This window comes from Rhinopithecus roxellana, chromosome 17, assembly GCF_007565055.1.
Source record: "Rhinopithecus roxellana isolate Shanxi Qingling chromosome 17, ASM756505v1, whole genome shotgun sequence".
NCBI classification, from domain to species: Eukaryota; Metazoa; Chordata; class Mammalia; order Primates; family Cercopithecidae; genus Rhinopithecus; species Rhinopithecus roxellana.
In genome coordinates, this window is record NC_044565.1 from 73,627,365 (window position 1) to 73,646,234 (window position 18,870).

At 39.6% G+C, this 18,870-nt stretch overlaps 1 protein-coding gene across 1 annotated transcript in view; it reads right to left on the bottom strand.

Annotated features, from left to right (window-relative positions):
• Positions 1-18,870, bottom strand: part of SRD5A2 (steroid 5 alpha-reductase 2) — a 61,738-nt gene that overhangs the window by 25,167 nt on the left and 17,701 nt on the right. The gene's annotated exons all lie outside the window — the stretch shown is intronic.

The window sequence follows — 18,870 nt, forward strand, 5'->3', positions numbered from 1 at the left end:
GATAAGCCAAATGTGGTATATACTTACAATGGCTTTATAAAGGAAGAAAATTCTGTCACGTACTATAACATGGATGAACCCTGACAGCAATGTGCAAGTGAAATAAGCCAGTCACAAGAAGACAAATTCCACATGGTTCACTTACATAGGTAGTTAAAAGTAGTCAAAATCATAGAAACAGAAAGTGGTATGGTGGCTTCCAGGGGCTGGAAGTAGAGGGAATTATAATTATTATTATAATTATTTGAGATGGAGTCTCACTCTGCCACCAAGGTTGGAGGGCAGTGGCACAATCTCGGTGCACTGCAACCCCTGCCTCCCAGGTTCAAGCGATTCTCCTGCCTCAGCCTCCCAAGTAGCTGGGACTACAGGTGCCCACCACCACGCCAGGATAATTTTTTGTATTTTTAGTACAGATGGGGTTTCGCCTTATTAGCCAGGTTGGTCTCGATCTCCTGACTTCATGATCCACCCACCTCAGCCTTCCAAAGTGCTGGGATCACAGGCGTGAATTATTTTCTTAATAGTTACAGAGTTTCAGTTTTATAAGATGAAGAGTCATGAGCTGAATAGAAAAGTGATGGTTGCACAACATTAAGAATGTATTTAATGTCACTCAAAATGGTTCAAATGTTGTTTTATTATGTGTATTTTACCACAGTAAAAAATAATAAATGTTAAAAGTAAAAATGAAGTAGGGTTACTATACTAATTTCAGATAAAGTAGACTCTGAGCAAATAAAATTACCAGAATTAGAGAGGTACATTATATAATGATAAAATGGTAAGTTCACCATGAAGATATAGAAGTTTTAAATGTGTGTGCATCAAGCAACAAAGCTGCAAATTACATGAAGCAAAACCAAAAGGAAAAATAAATTGATCCACTATTAAAACTGAAATCTTCAACACTCATTTCTAAACAATAGATAGGAAAACTAGAAAACTAGAAAAACTAGAAAATCAGCAAGGATATAAAAGAACTCAACAACACTATCAACCAACAAGATATAATCAACATTTCTATTACACAGCATCCAACAACAGCAGAATACACATTCTTTTCAAGGGGCCATGGGATATATACCACAGTAGACCACATCTTATATCATAAGGCAACCCTAGACAAATTTTTAAAAAGTAAAATTATATAGAATATGTTACCTGACCATAATAGAATCAAAACAGAGATCAGATATAAAAATAACAAGAAATTCTCCAAAATTTAGAAACTAAACAGCATAATTTTCAATAATTCATGGATCAAAGACAAAGTCTCAAGGTAAATTAAAAGCTACATTCATCTTTGTTTTTTGTAACCACTTTATAAAATAAACTAGGTAGTTTATTTCATAATTTTCATATTTTATTATTATACTTTAAGTTCTAGGGTACATGTGCACAACGTGCAGGTTTGTTACATATGTATACATGTGCCATGTTGGTGTGCTGCACCCATTAACTCATCATTTACATTAGGTATATCTCCTAATGCTATCCCTCCCCCATCCCCACACCCCACGACAGGACCCGGTGTGTGATATTCCCCACTCTGTGTCCAAGTGTTCTCATTGTTCAATTCCCACCTACGAGTGAGAACATGCGGTGTTTGATTTTCTGTCCTTGTGATAGTTTGCTCAGAATGATGGTTTCCAGCTGCATCCATGTCCTTACAAAGGACGTGAACTCATCCTTTTTTTATGGCTGCATAGTATTCCATGGTGTATATGTGCCACATTTTCTTAATCCAGTCTATCACTGATGGACATTTGACTTGGTTCCAAGTCTTTGCTATTGTGAATAGTGTCACAATAAATATACATGTGCATGTGTCTTTATAGCAGCATAATTTATAATCCTTTGGGTATATGCCCAGTACTGGGATGGCTGGGTCAAATGGTATTTCTAGTTCTAGATCCTTGAGGAATCGCCACACTGTCTTCCACAATGGTTGAACTAGTTTACAGTCCCACCAATAGTGTAAAAACGTTCCTATTTCTCCACATCCTCTTCAGCACCTATTGTTTCCTGACTTTTTAATGATCACCATTCTAACTGGTGTGAGATGGTATCTCACGGTGGTTTTGATTTGCATTTCTCTGATGGCCAGTGATGATGAGCATTTTTTCATGTGTCTGTTGGCTTCATGAATGTCTTCTTTTGAGAAGTGTCTGTTCATATCCTTTGCCCACTTTTAGATGAGGTTGTTTGATTTTTTTTCTTGTAAATTTGTTTAAGTTCTTTGTAGATTCTGGATATTAGCCCTTTGTCAGGTGGGTATATTATAGAAATTTTCTTGCATTATGTAGGTTGTCTGTTCACTCTGATGGTAGTTTCTTTTGCTGGGCAGAAGCTCTTTAGTTTAATTAGATCCCATTTGTCAATTTTGGCTTTTGTTGCCGTTGCTTTTGGTGTTTTAGACATGAAGTCCTTGCCCGTGCCTATGTCCTGAATGGTATTCCCTAGGTTTTCTTCTAGGATTTTTATGGTATTAGGTCTAACATTTAAGTCTCTAATCCATCTTGAGTTAATCTTCATATAAGGAGTAAGGCAAGGATCCAGTTTCAGCTTTCTACTTATGGCTAGCCAATTTTCCCAGCACCATTTATTAAATAGGGAATCCTTTCCCCATTTCTTGTTTTTCTCAGGTTTGTCAAAGATCAGATAGTTGTAGATGTGTGGTATTATTTCCGAGGGCTCTATTCTGTTCCATTGATCTATATCTCTGTTTTGGTACCAGTACCATGCTGTTTTGGTTACTGTAGCCTTGTAGTACGGTTTGAAGTCACGTAACGCGATGCCTCTAGCTTTGTTCTTTTGGCTTAGGATTGTCTTGGCAATGCAGGCTGTTTTTTGGTTCCATGTGAACTTTAAAGTAGTTTTTTCCAATTCTGTGAAGAAAGTTATTGGTAGCTTGATGGGAATAGCATTGAATCTATAAATTATCTCGGGCAGTATGGCCATTTCACCATACTGATTCTTCCTATCCATGAGCATGGAATGTTCTTCCATTTGTCTGTGTCCTCTTTGATTTTGTTGAGCAGTGGTTTGTAGTCCTCCTTGAAGAGGTCATTCACATCCCTTGTAAGTTGGATTCCTAGGTATTTTATTCTCTTTGTAGTCATCATGAATGGGAGTTCACTCGAGATTTGGCTCTCTGTTTGTCTGTTATTGGTGTATAAGAATGCTTGTGATTTTTGCACATTGATTTTGTATCCTGAGACTTTGCTGAAATTGCTTATCAGCTTAAGGAGATTTTGCACTGAGATTATGGGGTTTTCTAAATACACAATCATGTCATCGGCAAACAGGGACAATTTGACTTCCTCTTTTCCTAATTGAATACCCTTTATTTCTTTCTCTTGCCTGAATGCCCCGGCCGGAACTTCCAACACTATGTTGAATAGGAGTGGTGAGAGAGGGCATCCCTGTCTTGTGCCAGTTTTCAAAAGGAATGCTTCCAGTTTTTGCCCATTCAGTATGATATTGATTATGGGTTTGTCATAAATAGCTCTTATTATTCTGAGATATGTCCCATCAATACCTAGTTTATTGAGAGTTTTTAGCATGAAGGGCTGCTGAATTTTGTCAAAGGCCTTTTCTGCATCCATTGAGATAATCATGTGGTTTTTGTGTTTGCTTCTGTTTATGTGATGGATTATGTTTATTGATTTGCATATGTTGAACCAGCCTTGCATCCCAGGGATGAAGCTGACTTGATAGTGGTGGATAAGCTTTTTGATGTGCTGCTGGATTCAGTTTGCCAGCACATTATTGACGACTTCTGCATCGATGTTCATCAGGGATATTGGTCTAAAATTCTCTTTTTTTGTTGTGTCTCTGCCAGGCTTTGGTATCAGGATGATGTTGGCCTCATAAAATGAATTAGGGAGGATTCCCTCTTTTTCTATTGATTGGAATAGTTTCAGAAGGAATGGTACCAGCTCATCTTTGTGCCTCTGGTGGAATTCAGCTGTGAATCCATCTGGTCCTGGACTTTTTTTGGTTGGTAGGCTATTAATTATTGCCTCAATTTCAGAACCTGTTATTTGTCTATTCAGTGATTCAACTTCTTCCTGGTTTAGTCTTGAGAGGGTGTAGGTGGCTGGGAATTTATCCATTTCTTCTAGATTTTCTAGTTTATTTGTGTAGAGGTTTTTTTTTTTTTTTTTTTTTTTTTTTTTTGAGAAGGAGTCTCACTCTGTCACCCAGGCTGGAGTGCAGTGGCCAGATCTCAGCTCACTGCAAACTCCGCCTCCTGGGTTTACGCCATTCTCCTGCCTCAGCCTCCCGAGTAGCTAGGACTACAGGCGCCCGCCACCTCGCCCGGCTAGTTTTTTGTATTTTTTTAGTAGAGACGGGGTTTCACCGTGTTAGCCAGGATGGTCTCGATCTCCTGACCTCGTGATCCGCCCGCCTCGGCCTCCCAAAGTGCTGGGATTACAGGCTTGAGCCACCGCGCCCGGCCTTGTGTAGAGGTTTTTATTGTATTCTCTGATGTTAGTCTGTATGCCTGTGGGATCAGTGGTGATATCACCTTTATCATTTTTTATTGTGTCTATTTGATTCTTCTCTCTTTTCTTCTTATATATTTAGGATAGTTAGCTCTTCTTGTTGAATTGATCCCTTTACCATTATGTAGTGGCCTTCTTTGTCTCTTTTGATCTTTTTTGGTTTAAAGTGTGTTTTATCAGAGACTAAGATTGCAACCCCTGCTTTTCTTTGTTTTCCATTTGCTGAGTAGATCTTCCTCCCTCCCTTTATTTTGAGCCTATGTGTGCCTCTGCATGTGAGATGGGTCTCCTGAATACAGCACACTGATGGGTCTTGACTCTTTATCCAATTTGCCAGTCTGTGTCTTTTAATGGGAGCATTTAGCCCATTTACATTTAAGGTTAATATTGTTGTATGTGAATGTGATACTGTCATTATGATGTTAGCTGGTTATTTTGCTCATTAATTGATGCAGTTTTTTCCTAGCATTGATGGTCTTTACAATTTGGCATGTTTTTGCAGTGGCTCATACTGGTTGTTCCTTTCCATGTTTAGTACTTCCTTCAGGAGCTCTTGTAAGGCAGGCCTGGTGGTGACAAAAATCTCTCAGCATTTGCTTGTCTGTAAAGGATTTTATTTCTCCTTCACTTATGAAGCTTAGTTTGACTGGATATGAAATTCTGGGTTGAAAATTCTTTTCTTTAAGAATGTTGAATATTGACCCCCACTCTCTTCTGGCTTGTAGAGTTTCTGCTGAGAGATGTGCTGTTAGTCTGATGGGCTTCCCTTTGTGGGTAACCTGACCTTTCTGTCTGGCTGCCCTTAACATTTTCTCCTTCATTTCAACTTTGGTGAATCTGACAATTATGTGTCTTGGAGTTGCTCTTCTTGAGGAGTATCTTTGTGGCATTCTCTGTAGTTCCTGAATTTGAATGTTGGCCTGCCTTGCTAGGTTGGGGAAGTTCTCCTGGATGATATCCTGAAGAGTGTTTTCCAACTTGGTTCCATTCTCCCCGTCACTTTCAGGTACACCAATAAGATGTAGATTTGGTCTTTTCACATAGTCCCATATTTCTTGGAGGCTTTGTTCATTTCTTTTTACTCTTTTTTCTCTAAACTTCTCTTCTTGCTTCATTTCATTCATTTGATCTTCAATCACTGATACCCTTTCTTCCGCTTGATCAAATCAGCTACTGAAGCTTGTGCATGCATCATGTAATTCTCATGTCATGGTTTTCAGCTCCATCAGGCCATTTAAGGACTTTTCTACACTGTTTATTCTAGTTAGCCATTCATCTAACCTTTTCTCAAGGTTTTTAGCTTCTTTGCAATGGGTTCAAACATCCTCCTTTAGCTCAGAGAAGTTTGTTATTACCAGTCGTCTGAAGGCTTCTCAACTCATCAGAGTCATTCTCTGTCCAGCTTTGTTCCGTTGCTGGTAAGGAGCTGCATTCCTTTTGAGGAGAAGAGGCGCTCTGATTTTTAGAATTTCCAGCTTTTCTGCTCTAGTTTCTCCCCAACTTTGAGGTTTTATCTACCTTTGGTCTTTGATGATGGTGACGTACTGATGGGGTTTTGGTGTGGATGTCCTTTCTGTTTGTTAGTTTTCCTTCTTACAGTCAGGACCCTCAGCTGCAGGTCTGTTGGAGTTTGCTGGAGGTTCACTCCAGACCCTGTTTGCCTGGGTATCACCAGCGGAGTCTGCAGAACAGCAAATATTGCAGAACAGCAGATGTTGCTGCCTGATCCTTCCTCTGGAAGCTTCATCTCAGAGGGGCACCCAGCTGTATGAGGTATCAGTCAGCCCCTACTTGGAGGTGTCTCCCAGTTAGGCTACTCTGGGGTCAGGGACCCACTTGAGGAGGGAGTCTGTCCATTCTCAGATCTCAAACTCTGTGCTGGGAGAACCACTACTCCCTTCAAAGTTGTCAGACAAGGACGTTTAAGTCTGCAGAAGTTTTTGCTGCCTTTTGTTCAGCTATGCCCTGCCCCCAGAGGTGGAGTCTACAGAGGCAGACAGGCCTCCTTGAGCTGTGGTGGGCTCCACCTAGTTCGAGCTTCCCAGCTGCTTTGTTTACCTACTCAAGCCTCAGCAATAGTGGATGCCCCTTCCCCAGCCTCACTGCCACCTTGAAGTTCAATCTCAGACTGCTGTGCTAGCAGTGAGCGACGGTCCATGGGTGTGGGACCCTCCAAGCCAGGCACAGGATGTAATCTCCTGGTGTGCCATTTGCTAAGGCCATTGGAAAAGTGCAGTATTAGAGTGGGAGTGTCCTGATTTTCCAGGTGCCGTCTGTCATGGCTTCCCTTTGCTAGGAAAGGGAATTCCCCAACCCCTTGCACTTCTCGGGTGAGGTGATGCCCCACCCTGCTCCGTGGGCTGCACCCACTGTCTGACAAGCCCTAGTGAGATGAACCCAGTACCTCAGTTGGAAATGTAGAAATCACCCATCTTCTGTGTCGCTCACACTGGGAGCTGCAGACTGGAGCTGTTCTTATTCAGCCATCTTGGAACCTCTCTCTCCCGATTTGCATTTTTTACCTGGCTCTCTGGAAACATGTTGCTTTAAACATTCCTTCTATTACTCAAATGGTAGAAATTTCCAACATGTTTCAGGACCATGAAAAAAATGTAGGGACAGATGGTTCTTTGGTACCAATTAGACTGTGTTCAGGTAGGCTTATTCTGTTTATGTGCCCTGGTGATGAATGGTCCTGATAAGATGGCCTCTATCCTGCTCGTCTGTGTGTGTGTGTGTGTGTGTGTGTGTGTGTGTGTGTGTGTGTGTGTGTATGTTACTGCTGGGCCAGTGAATAATTTAAAGCTCACAGAGATAAGGTAATGTGCACAAGGTCACACAGCCACAAAGGGGCAGCAGAGATGGAATTTAAATGTGGGTCTTCTGCTTCAAAATAACTCATTTATTTCCAGGTGGAGAGGGAAATTGTGACCAACACATACAATTAGAAAAAAAAAAAAAAAAAAAGTCCCACATGCCCTTCAAGAAAACCAAGGTTTGGATTTCAGACATTTTAGTCCAAGGACCTAATTGCATCTACAGTGGTCATCTGTTGTATTTGCCACCCAATATTCATTTTCCTTTCTGATGGTACCTACACTGGTTCTTCAGAACAGACCTACCTCCTACCCCAATCTTAGCCCATGTATTAAGAGGGGTCATCTTCTCCAAGGTCCTCAGCCAAACAGAACAGGAGGGGGTGCTATCACATTGGTTGTCTCAGGCATGAGCATTCAACCCAACAAATCTCGATAAGGTTTTGCTTACATTTATTTCTAGGACTGTTTATTTTCACGTGCCTTGAACCTGAGAGAATGTAGGTCTTAGATACTATAGCTGTCTTGCCAGTACCTAAGGACGGTCTTTCTGAAACTACAGCCAGCAAAAGTAGAGCCAAGAGCTGGAGAAAGAAACTAGGTCCTGATATTATCTTTGGAATCACTGCATCAATCTGGACCTGAAGCTAGAATTTTCCAGTTATGAGAGTTAATAAATTAGAGTTTCATTTAAGCCTACTCAGATTGATTTTTCTATCACTTGGGACAGAAAAATGTCCTGATAATGTAGCATCGCCCTGTTCTCTTTTAAAATAAGCATCAGAATTTTCCGAATGTAAACCCAAAATTAGCAAGGTCATACAGCCTATAGTCCTAGCTACTCGGGAGGCTAAGGCAGGAAGATCTATTGAGCCCAGGAGTTCAAGGCCAGCCTGGGCAATATAGTGAGACCCTATCTCTAAAACAAAAACAAAAACAGCCATCATTGGTGAGATTTTGGGTACACATTTAAGCACAAAATAGAGTTTCTCAAAAATTGTTCTCTTTGGAGCAAAACTACCAACAGGCCTTTCCTTGTTGGAGCTCTCCATATGCCAGAGGCCATTGGGCCAACCAGTCCTCTGAGCACTTGCTCCACTTCTGTGGGTCCTTGCTGAGAAGTAACCACAAACACTTACAATAAATAGTCACTTGTTTGTATATTTGGATAGTACCTGTTGTGTAAATAATGGTTTTGGACATATTAGAGAATGGGATGTGCAGGCCAAATGTGAAGTCCACTAAACACAGAATGAGTCAGTGATGCGTCCCATCCAAGCTTACTTTTTATTATTCCATCTTGTATAGTGGGTTGAATGGTAGGCCCCAAAAAGATATCTCTGTGTCCTAATTCCAGGAACTTATGAATAGTACCTTCTGATAGCAAAAAAAAAAAAAAAAAAGTGAATATTATCTTCTCTGGCAAAAGATGTGATCACATTAAGAATCCTTAGAAAAGGAGCTCATCCTGTATAATCCACGTGGGCCCTAGATGCAATCACATGGATTCTTATACAAGAAAGACCAGGAGAAGAAAGACACACAGAGGAGGAAGTAATATGAAGATAGAGCAAACAGAGATGTGACCACAAGCCAAGGAATGCTAATAGTCACCAGAAGCTGAAAGAGAAAAGGAGCAGATTTTCCTTCAGAGCTTCCAGAGGAAGTGTGACCCTGCTGACACCTTGATTTCAGACTTCTGGCCTTCAGAATAGTAAGAGTAAGATTTATTTTGTTTTAAGCAGTCACAGGAAGTTAATGTAACTTGTTGGAGTAATATTAGACCATTGAGATCAATTTCAGTTCAGACACCCAGTAAGGGAAATGTCAGCAAATTACCACAGACAACTAATATTTATATATTGCTTACTATGCTCAAGGCAATGTTCTAAGTACTTTGCCCGTATTAACTCATTTAATCTTTATAACAACCCTAGGCGATAGGTATTAGTATTCCTATTCTACAGAGAAGGAACCTGAGGCACAACGAGATTAAGTTAGCCCAAGGTCCGATAGTTATGAGATATCAGAGTTGGAATCCAGGTGGCACTGATTCCAGAGTTTCTGCTCTCTAGCATTTTCCTCTATTGCAGTCAATGTCCGCATCAGAGGATTACACCCCTAGTTGCACAAGCAAGTCACCTAAGTGGCTTTAGAAATATTAAAGGGGAGGAATCACCCTGAAGACAAATTAATCACAACTTTGGGCACATGACTTTGAGCAGAAGTCATTTTTAAGAGTTCCCCCAGATGATTTTAACGTGCAGCCAGATTAAAAGCCAATGACATAATGACTGCCAGTGGCAGATTTAATTAATTTGTTTAAATGTGCATTGCTTAGATGTTTTGGCTTTTCCAAAGTCTATGTCTACACAGAGAAATTGGACTGCAAAACCTAGTAGGAAAAACTAGTACAAAACCATAGGAAAAACTCATTGTGAGGGCTACCTAGTAATCAACAAGTTGTTTTAATTTTGGTATTGAGGGAGTAGTAATGGAAAATGATAAAATGGAGATGGAATAGGAATGGATGAGAAATGGAAATTCATCCACATCCCCAGAACCCATTCTGGCCAATTTCTGGTCAACTCTGGTCTGTGTATCTGCGACCTAGAAATCCAGAGTACAGCACCTTGGGGACGCTTGATTTTGGAATGCCCTAGAGCAAACTCAAAGGCTGTTATTGCTTCTAAAATAGGACCAACTTCCTTATAGTCTCCTGAACAAAAAGGAACTCATCATGAAAGCAGCCTCCCAGAGCCTGCCCCAGGCCTGACACAGGTCAGTGCTACCTAACCTGTGTCTGATGCAGTCTCAGGTTGAACGATCCTATGATAGGGCTAGTGCTATCTCACTTTCAGATCGGCACTATGAAGCACTTTAGAAACTAGGCATTTCCAGATTCAATGCCATCCCCATCAAGCTACCAATGAGTTTCTTCACAGAATTGGAAAAAACTGCTTTAAAGTTCATATGGAACCAAAAAAGAGCCTGCATTGACAAGACAATCCTAAGTCAAAAGAACAAAGCTGGAGGCATCATGCTACCTAACTTCAAACTATACTACAAGGCTACAGTAACCAAAACAGCATGGTACTGGTACCAAAACAGAGATATAGACCAGTGGAACAGAACAGAGCCCTCAGAAATAATACCACACATCTACAGCCATCTGATCTTTGACAAACCTGAGAAAAACAAGAAATGGGGAAAGGATTCCCTATTTAATAAATGGTGCTGGGAAAATTGGCTAGCCATAAGTAGAAAGCTGAAACTGGATCCTTGCCTTACTCCTTATATGAAGATTAACTCAAGATGGATTAGAGACTTAAATGTTAGACCTAATACCGTAAAAACCCTAGAAGAAAACCTAGGGAATGCCATTCAGGACATAGGCACGGGCAAGGACTTTATGTCTAAAACACCAAAAGCAACGGCAACAAAAGCCAAAATTGACAAATGGGATCTAATTAAACTAAAGAGCTTCTGCCCAGCAAAAGAAACTACCATCAGAGTGAACAGGCAACCTACAGAATGGGAGAAAATTTTTGCAATCTACTCATCTGACAAAGGGCTAATATCCAGAACCTACAAAGAACTCAAACAAATCTACAAGAAAAAAACAAACAACCCCATCAAAAAGTGGGCAAAGGATATGAACAGACATTTCTCAAAAGAAGACATGCATACAGCCAACAGACACATGAAAAAATGCTCGTCATCACTGGCCATCAGAGAAATGCAAGTCAAAACCACAATGAGATACCATCTCACACCAGTTAGAATGGCGATCATTCAAAAGTCAGGAAACAACAGGTGCTGGAGAGGATGTAGAGAAATAGAACACTTTTACACTGTTGGTGGGACTGTGAACTAGTTCAACCATTATGGAAAACAGTATGGCGATTCCTCAAGGATCTAGAACTAGAAGTACCATATGACCCAGCAATCCCATTACTGGGTATATACCCAAAGGATTATAAATCATGCTGCTATAAAGACACATGCACACGTATGTTCATTGCGGCACTATTCACAATAGCAAAGACTTGGAATCAACCCAAATGTCCATCAGTGACAGACTGGATTAAGAAAATGTGGCACATATACACCATGGAATACTATGCAGCCATTAAAAAGAATGAGTCTGTGTCCTTTGTAGGGACATGGATGCAGCTGGAAACCATCATTCTGAGCAAACTATCGCAAGAACAGAAAACCAAACACCGCATGTTCTCATTCATAGATGGGAACTGAACAATGAGATCACTTGGACTTGGGAAGGGGAACATCACACACCGGGGCCTATTGTGGGAAGGGAGTAGGGGGGAGGGATTGCATTGGGAGTTATACCTGATGTAAATGACGAGTTGATGGGTGCTGATGAGTTGATGGGTGCAGCACACCAACATGGCACAAGTATACATATGTAACAAACCTGCATGTTATGCACATGTACCCTAGAACTTAAAGTATAATAATTTTTAAAAAAAGAAAAAAAAAAACTAGGCTCTACAGAGTCTAAATCTGCCCATAATACCAATGGATTTTAAAGCTTTTTAGCCATGGACCACTTTCTTCAATGGAAATCTTACTTGGAAGGCCAGCAAACATAAAAATCAGGGGAGAGTTTATGTACTTGAAGAGAATCTGAACCCCTACTTGGCCAGACCTTTAGTGTAGGAATATACAAAGAGCCTTTGCCAAGAGAGGGCCAAGTAAATATCAAGAACTACTCCAACATTATAAATAATTCTAATAATAGAAGACCTATTTGGTTATTCCTTGACCTGTCCTGCTCTGAAGTGTGCCTGGTGTTAATTTCCTAGGCTGCTGTAACAAATTTGCCACAGACCAGATAGCTTAAAATAATAGAAATGTATTGTATCACACAGTTTTGAAGGCTGGAAGTATGAGATAAAGGGGCTGGCAGAGTCATGCTTCCTCTAAAGGTTCTAGGGAGGAGTCCTTCCTTGAGTGTTGCTAGCTTCTGGCAATGGTTTGCAGTCCTTGGCATTCCTTGGTTGTCATTGCATCACTCCGATGTTTGCCTCTGTCTTCAGATGGCCATCTTCCCGGTGTTTCCCTGTGTTTGTGTCTGTTTCTCTCATCTTATGAGGACACCAGTCACATTGGATTTAGAACCTACCTAATCCAGTATGGCCTCATCTTAACTACAGTCATGGATGATAATGACATTTCAGTCAATGGCAGACTACATATATGATTATGGTCTCATTAGATTATTGTGCCCCAATTGCCTGCAGTATTCAGTACAGTAACTGCCTGCAGTAATTGCCTGCAGTATTCAGTACAGTAACATGCTGTACAGGTTTGTAGCCTAGGAACAATAGGATATACTATACAGTCTAGATGTGTAGTAGACTATACCATCTAGGTTTGTGTGAGTACACTCTATGATGTTTGAACAATGATGAAATCACCTAACAAGACATTACTCAGAATGTATCCACAATGTTAAGCAATGTGTGTCATCGCAAAGAACCTATTTCCAAGTAAGGTCATAATCTAAGGTTCTAGAAAAAACATAAATTTAGGAGAGACACGCTTCAACCCAGTACACAGCTTCAGTCCTACCTCTGAACTTGTTTATATGGCTGGGCCCCACCACCATGGCCAGATCTCCCCCAGCAGCTACCCTGACACCAGATACCCATGGCTTGGCTTTTTGGCTTCCATCAGCTCCTATTGCCTAAATGTTTGAGCTCCCAGACTGGTCGCCGGGTTCCAAATGTTGCCACTCTGGCTTGACCTGCTGCCAGTCCAGAATGGAATGTTTTCTTGCATGTTTTCCTTTCCAGATTTCAATCAAGAAAAAATGAGTAAGCTGTCTGCAGAAAATCCTATGGTGTCTTTCCAGACAAAGAAAGACTTCCCTGGAAACCACTCTTTGACTCATTCAATACCCCTCTTTTTCTTAATGATGGCTAATATAAATTGTTTTTTAGAACGTGTTTCTTACTAAGTGATACCATATTTTAACTGAGTCATGCTAGAACCTACTATTATTCTTTAAAAAACCTCTTTATTCTTTGAATATTTTAACATATCTTTGCATAAAACAAAAAATGTTAATTTGTATTTCAATTTTATTTTAGTTATTCCCAAATTGCCCCCAAAAAAGAAAAAGAGGGGAGATTTAAGGCCATAAATATAGATGTATAAAGTGCTTCAAGATGGCCTAAAAAATAAAGAAAAAGGAGGCAAATGAAAATAAAGATATGAAAGTAAGGTTAATTGACTAATGAAGTTAGCACCTAGACTCTATGTCAACAAGTCAGGTATGTTTGTCTATTGAATAGGACAAAAATTTAACTATGAACTTTCTAGTAATCAATATGTCAGTGCCCATAAGTAAAAGCAAACAAACCAGCACACACACGCACACACACACACGCACACACACACAAAGTCAAACAACACACCCCAACCACCAAACTCAGCTCTGAAGAGAAATCTCAAAGTTTCCTCCAGGAACTGTTAGAATTTAAGTAGAACAGAGTGGTTTGTGAAGGTACCTATAGAACTTCATCATCACTTTTTTAAAAATTGTATGTGCCTACAATATCTATGTACACACCAATCCCCTCCTTTTTAAAAAAAAAAAAAAAAAGTCATTGACCACTGGGAATCAAGTATTTTAGGTAGGTGAGAGGACAGGTGCTCCAGGATATTCTATGACACGTGATTAATATATATGAACTCTTTCTGAAGACTTGGCCCTATATCCTCTAATGGGATATTCCATTCTTCTTTCCATCTTGTTGCTACTGATACTTAGAAATCTATCAAGCAAGCACTGCCTTTGATGTAAGCATCTAGATAGACTGTGGGGATGGGGAGAGAGCTCTGACCAATGAACCTGAAACCAAGATGCCTAAGGGTGTCTAGGGCTCCCATCTCCTATCCATCTTCCCCTGATTTTCCTTCTATATCTCACAGTTCCCCTGAACTTCTCCAGCACTTTTGGTATGTCTACTTTACTATCCTGGGCAGTAGCACTGATTCTTAATAAGCCCATGTTATTTGAGAACAGGCACCTGATTTCAGACTCCTGGTCTTTGATGTAACTTGTTCAATGCTTTCCCCAATATATAGGCTCCTTGAAAACCTGCATCAGCACTCTCTCTTCTTTTTCTATCTTTTTTGCTGCACTTCCTTTCTCCCTTCCCAGCTTTTCTTCTTTTTACTGTTTTATCTCCTTTCAACCTCTTTTCCCATTTCCTTTTACTCCCCTTTCCCTGTTCTTTTTATGCATCTACTCTTTTTCTTCATACCCTTGCCCTCTCTCTGAGTAGCTTCTCTATAATCCTATGGCCCTACAGAGCTTGTCACACATTACGTCAAGACTTTGTTACTCAATCTCTCCACAAGAATGGCCTGCAGGAAGACAAGCAAAATAAACTGGATACCAAGTTTAGAAAGAAGATCAGAAGATATAGTATCCTAAGGACTGCTGCAGAGAAAGGCAGCAACTCATCTAGTTTCCTGGATGGGTGCCCTCCCTAAAATATTACTCAAAGTCCACAGAATGTTGTTTTATAAATTCTAGAATCAAACCTTCTATATACCTATCCCATCCCTAGAAAAGCAATAGAGAAATGCCTCCCTGGGGAAAGCAAAGTGATTCCCTCCACATCTAATCCCTTTTTCTAAAACGAAGGCTCAGCACCTTTCCAAGAGCTCAATAATAATGCAGTGAGATTTGTAAAAGAGCACACCTGACTCCTCTCCAAGTGTGCCCTAACTGGGGAAACACATGGCCTCCAGTATTTACAGTGTGGATTAGCCCAGTTTTCAGGATCCAAGATTCTATTAGCACAGCAATATTAACCTAATTCGTTTCTCTAGTAAGAGAAATATTAAGGCTCATAGACATATAATGATATTTTCCCCAAACACCAGTGACTCAAGACTTCTTCCCATCTTACTCTGCCATGCTGGAAGACAGCGCAGCCACATCCCATTGTCAACCCCATGCAAATAAATGTTGTCTGGTTTGAATTATCTAATGGTCCTAATCTGGCAGATCCATTTAAATCATGCAAAATCTTTGAGATGATTAGCTTGTGAAGATCTAAAATACAGCAGAAAACTTTTAAGTTCCCTGTTTATGTTTTTAAGTATTTATGGCATGTCCTGGTAATACTGGGAGACCTTGGAACTGTCCACTCAGTATCTTTCTTCCTGCCTCTACATTAAAGTAGATGTTCAATCCAAACATCTAATGAATTACCAAGGTTTTAAAAAACTTTGAGGATTCCCCTGAATGATAGAAAGAATAATGATCATTGGAGTGAAACCTCCTATAAGAGACATGCTACTGACCACTGGCTCCACTTCTAAAAAGAATTTAATACCCCAGAAGATCAAAATCAAAGAGAATCAGATCAACTTCTTGGCCTGAGTAACTGAATCAACTTATTTGAATAACTAGTTTACCTTTTTCTATAAACTGATCAACTTGGGGTGGATTTTGGCATCGTGAAGCAACATTTGCTCAGCCACTCAGGCTAACTGATCATTACCAAATCAATAAAATATAAAAGTTGACATGGGGTGGTTTTCAGCTTGAAGTACAAAGCTCAGCAAGCCTATGAAGGTAGGCTAAGGACATAATGGGCACTTTCACTGTTGGATTAATATATGCCATTTCTCTGAGCTATAATTTTGTCTCCTTTATTTCTCAAGGTTTGCAAAAAGAAAACTGTGGTTTTCTAATTTCAATTGTTTAGCTTCTTGGTGCAGCCCAGGTTTACAGGTCTTTTTTTCCTTTTTAAAAATTTTTTTTGTTTAATATTTGTGGGTATAGTTAATATATATATATTTATGTGGCACATGAAATATTTTGATACAGGGATGCAATGTGTAATTATCACATTAGGGTAAAACGGGGTATCCACCACCTCAAGTATTTATCCTTACTGTTACAAACAATCCAATTATACTATTTTAGTTATTTTTTAAATGTGTAATAAAGTATTACTGACTGTAGTCATCCTGTATCAAATACTAGAACTTATTCATTCAATCTAACCATATTAATGTACCCATTAACAATCCCAAATCTTCTGATGTTATTTGGAAGCAAACAGTTCTGTACAGTTTTGCAGCAATGAAGCCTAGATATTGCCATCAATTTGAGAACTTTTAAAGAGTTTACACCTACATTTAAATATTGTCCTGATACAAAGATGGGAACAATACACACTAGGGATTCCAAAAGAGGAAAGGAGGGAGAGGGACAAGGGTTGAAAAACTACCCATTGGGTACTATGTTCACGACTTGGGTGATGGGATCATTAGAAGCCCAAACCTCAGCATCACACAATATACCCATGCAACAAACCTGCACACGTACCCCCTGAATTAAAATTTTAAAACAAATCAATAAATGGCCAGGGACTCAGTAGCCCTGATCAAAGGCAATGTTCAAAGACTGATCCACCTCAGCATATCTCCCTCCTACATCTACCTCCGTTCCAGTGTTCATTTGGACCAAACAAAAAAAGAACAAAAGCACATTCTGAGGTTTCTGCAACAGAATTTGCCATGTGAAAGTTTCAAACCAATCATTCATAAGCATCTGTTGGTATCTCCCACTCTTTATCTCCTACTCTGTAGTCCTACAGCCACCTTCCCAGCTGCAGCTACATGGAGCCACAGGACTCATGTAAAGGAAATCATCATTCTCCTATCCCACTTAGTCTTCTACAAACTTACAAACTTGTAAAATACTTCCCAAAGCATTACAAGTCAAGCCTGAAGACGGAAAGTTTGGGGGAAAAAAACATGACATTGAGTACAAGTAGAGGTCACTAAAACCAATAAATCAACCACTATTGCAAATTTTCAAATTAGCAAAGATAAATACTAAAATCCATTGGAGACACGTGTGCTTCCAGTCAAGGAGGAATAATAGGAGTTGGATTTCTCCTCCAGGCTAGAAAATAAAAGACAAGTTATATGAAATAATTATTTACAAAACACAGGATATTAGGCAATGAAAAACAGTGAGTGGCAAGAAAAAAAAATGACTCACACCACTTCATAACTGATCCAGCTTCCTGGTTTGAGAAAACTTCCAGGCTGAGGTACAGGGAAGGGGATCCCAGGGAGAAGCTAAAAGACTTCCTGAGTTGAGGGGGAAAAAACCTGAGATTTCAAGAAATCAAGACACATAGAATTTTCAAGATAGAGTGCTGAAAAGGACAGAGACACACGGAGACCTGCAGAGAATTTTCCTCAAGTATTAGCAGAGTATTAATTAGTGCATTTGTGGGAGGAAAGAATTGCCCAAAAGAATTAAAGGGAACAGTATCCAGTTATCACACATGGCCACAAATAGAGCCTGTACCCAAAAGCCAGATAGAAAAGGTCATATGAGACATTGGGTAGAATACTCAAAAAGGCCTTACCTCAGAGGAGATGATTAGCCCTAGCACTAACACTTTTCTGGAACCACTGAACAAATCAGATCAAGACCTGAAAGGATCAAATTGTTTCCAAGTAACTTAACTGCATCCCAGAACAAAGCTCAAGAATATTTATAGAAATACAAAAATATCCAACACCCAACAAGGTACAATTTCTGACCCTCCAATCAAAGATTGCCAGGCATGCAAAAAGGGGTGAAAACACTTCCTATAATAGGAAAAATAATCAATCAATCAAAACTGACACTGAAATGACACAGCGATTAGGTTAGCAATGATATTAAAACAGCTGTTATAATTGCATTCCATGTGTTCACAAAATTAAGTAGAGACGTGGAAGATAGAAAAAAAGTCCAAAATCCAAAATTCTAGAGATGGAAACTACAATCTCTGAGATAAAAATACCAGAGATGGGATTAGCAACAGATAACACATTGTAGAATGAAAGAATATGAACTTGAAGAATAGCAATAGAAACTACCCAAAGGAAGCACACAGACAAAAAAGAATAAACAAAAATGAAAAGAGCATCGGTGAGTTGTAGGACAGTTTAATACACATGTAGGTCTCATACATATTTTCCTGAATAAAAAAAAAGGAGAAGTGGGGTGGGAGGTGGGGTGGGGGGAGTGAAGAATAGTGTATGAAAATCGTCCAATTTTGATGAAAGCCTTAAGCTCACAGATTCAAGTTTAAGGAACCCCAGAATAAGAAATATAAATACACCAAGGAATATAGTAACCAAATATCTCAAATCCAGTGATAAAATGAAAATGTTAAAAGTAGGCAAAGATAAGAAGACACATTAAGTACAAAGGACAAGGATAAGGGCAAGAACTGGTTTCTTGTTGGAAACAATGCAAGCAATGTGACAGTGAAACATCTTTAATGAAACAAAGCAGCTGTCAATCTGGATTGCTATATTTTAGAATTTTATATCTTTGAAAACAAAGAAGAAATAAAAATACTTTCAGATATACAAATTCTGATTTCAGGTAAAAGGAAAAAATGATACCACATAGAAATATAAATCAACCCTCAAAAATGAAGAGCATCAAATATGGCAGCCACATAAGTAAATAT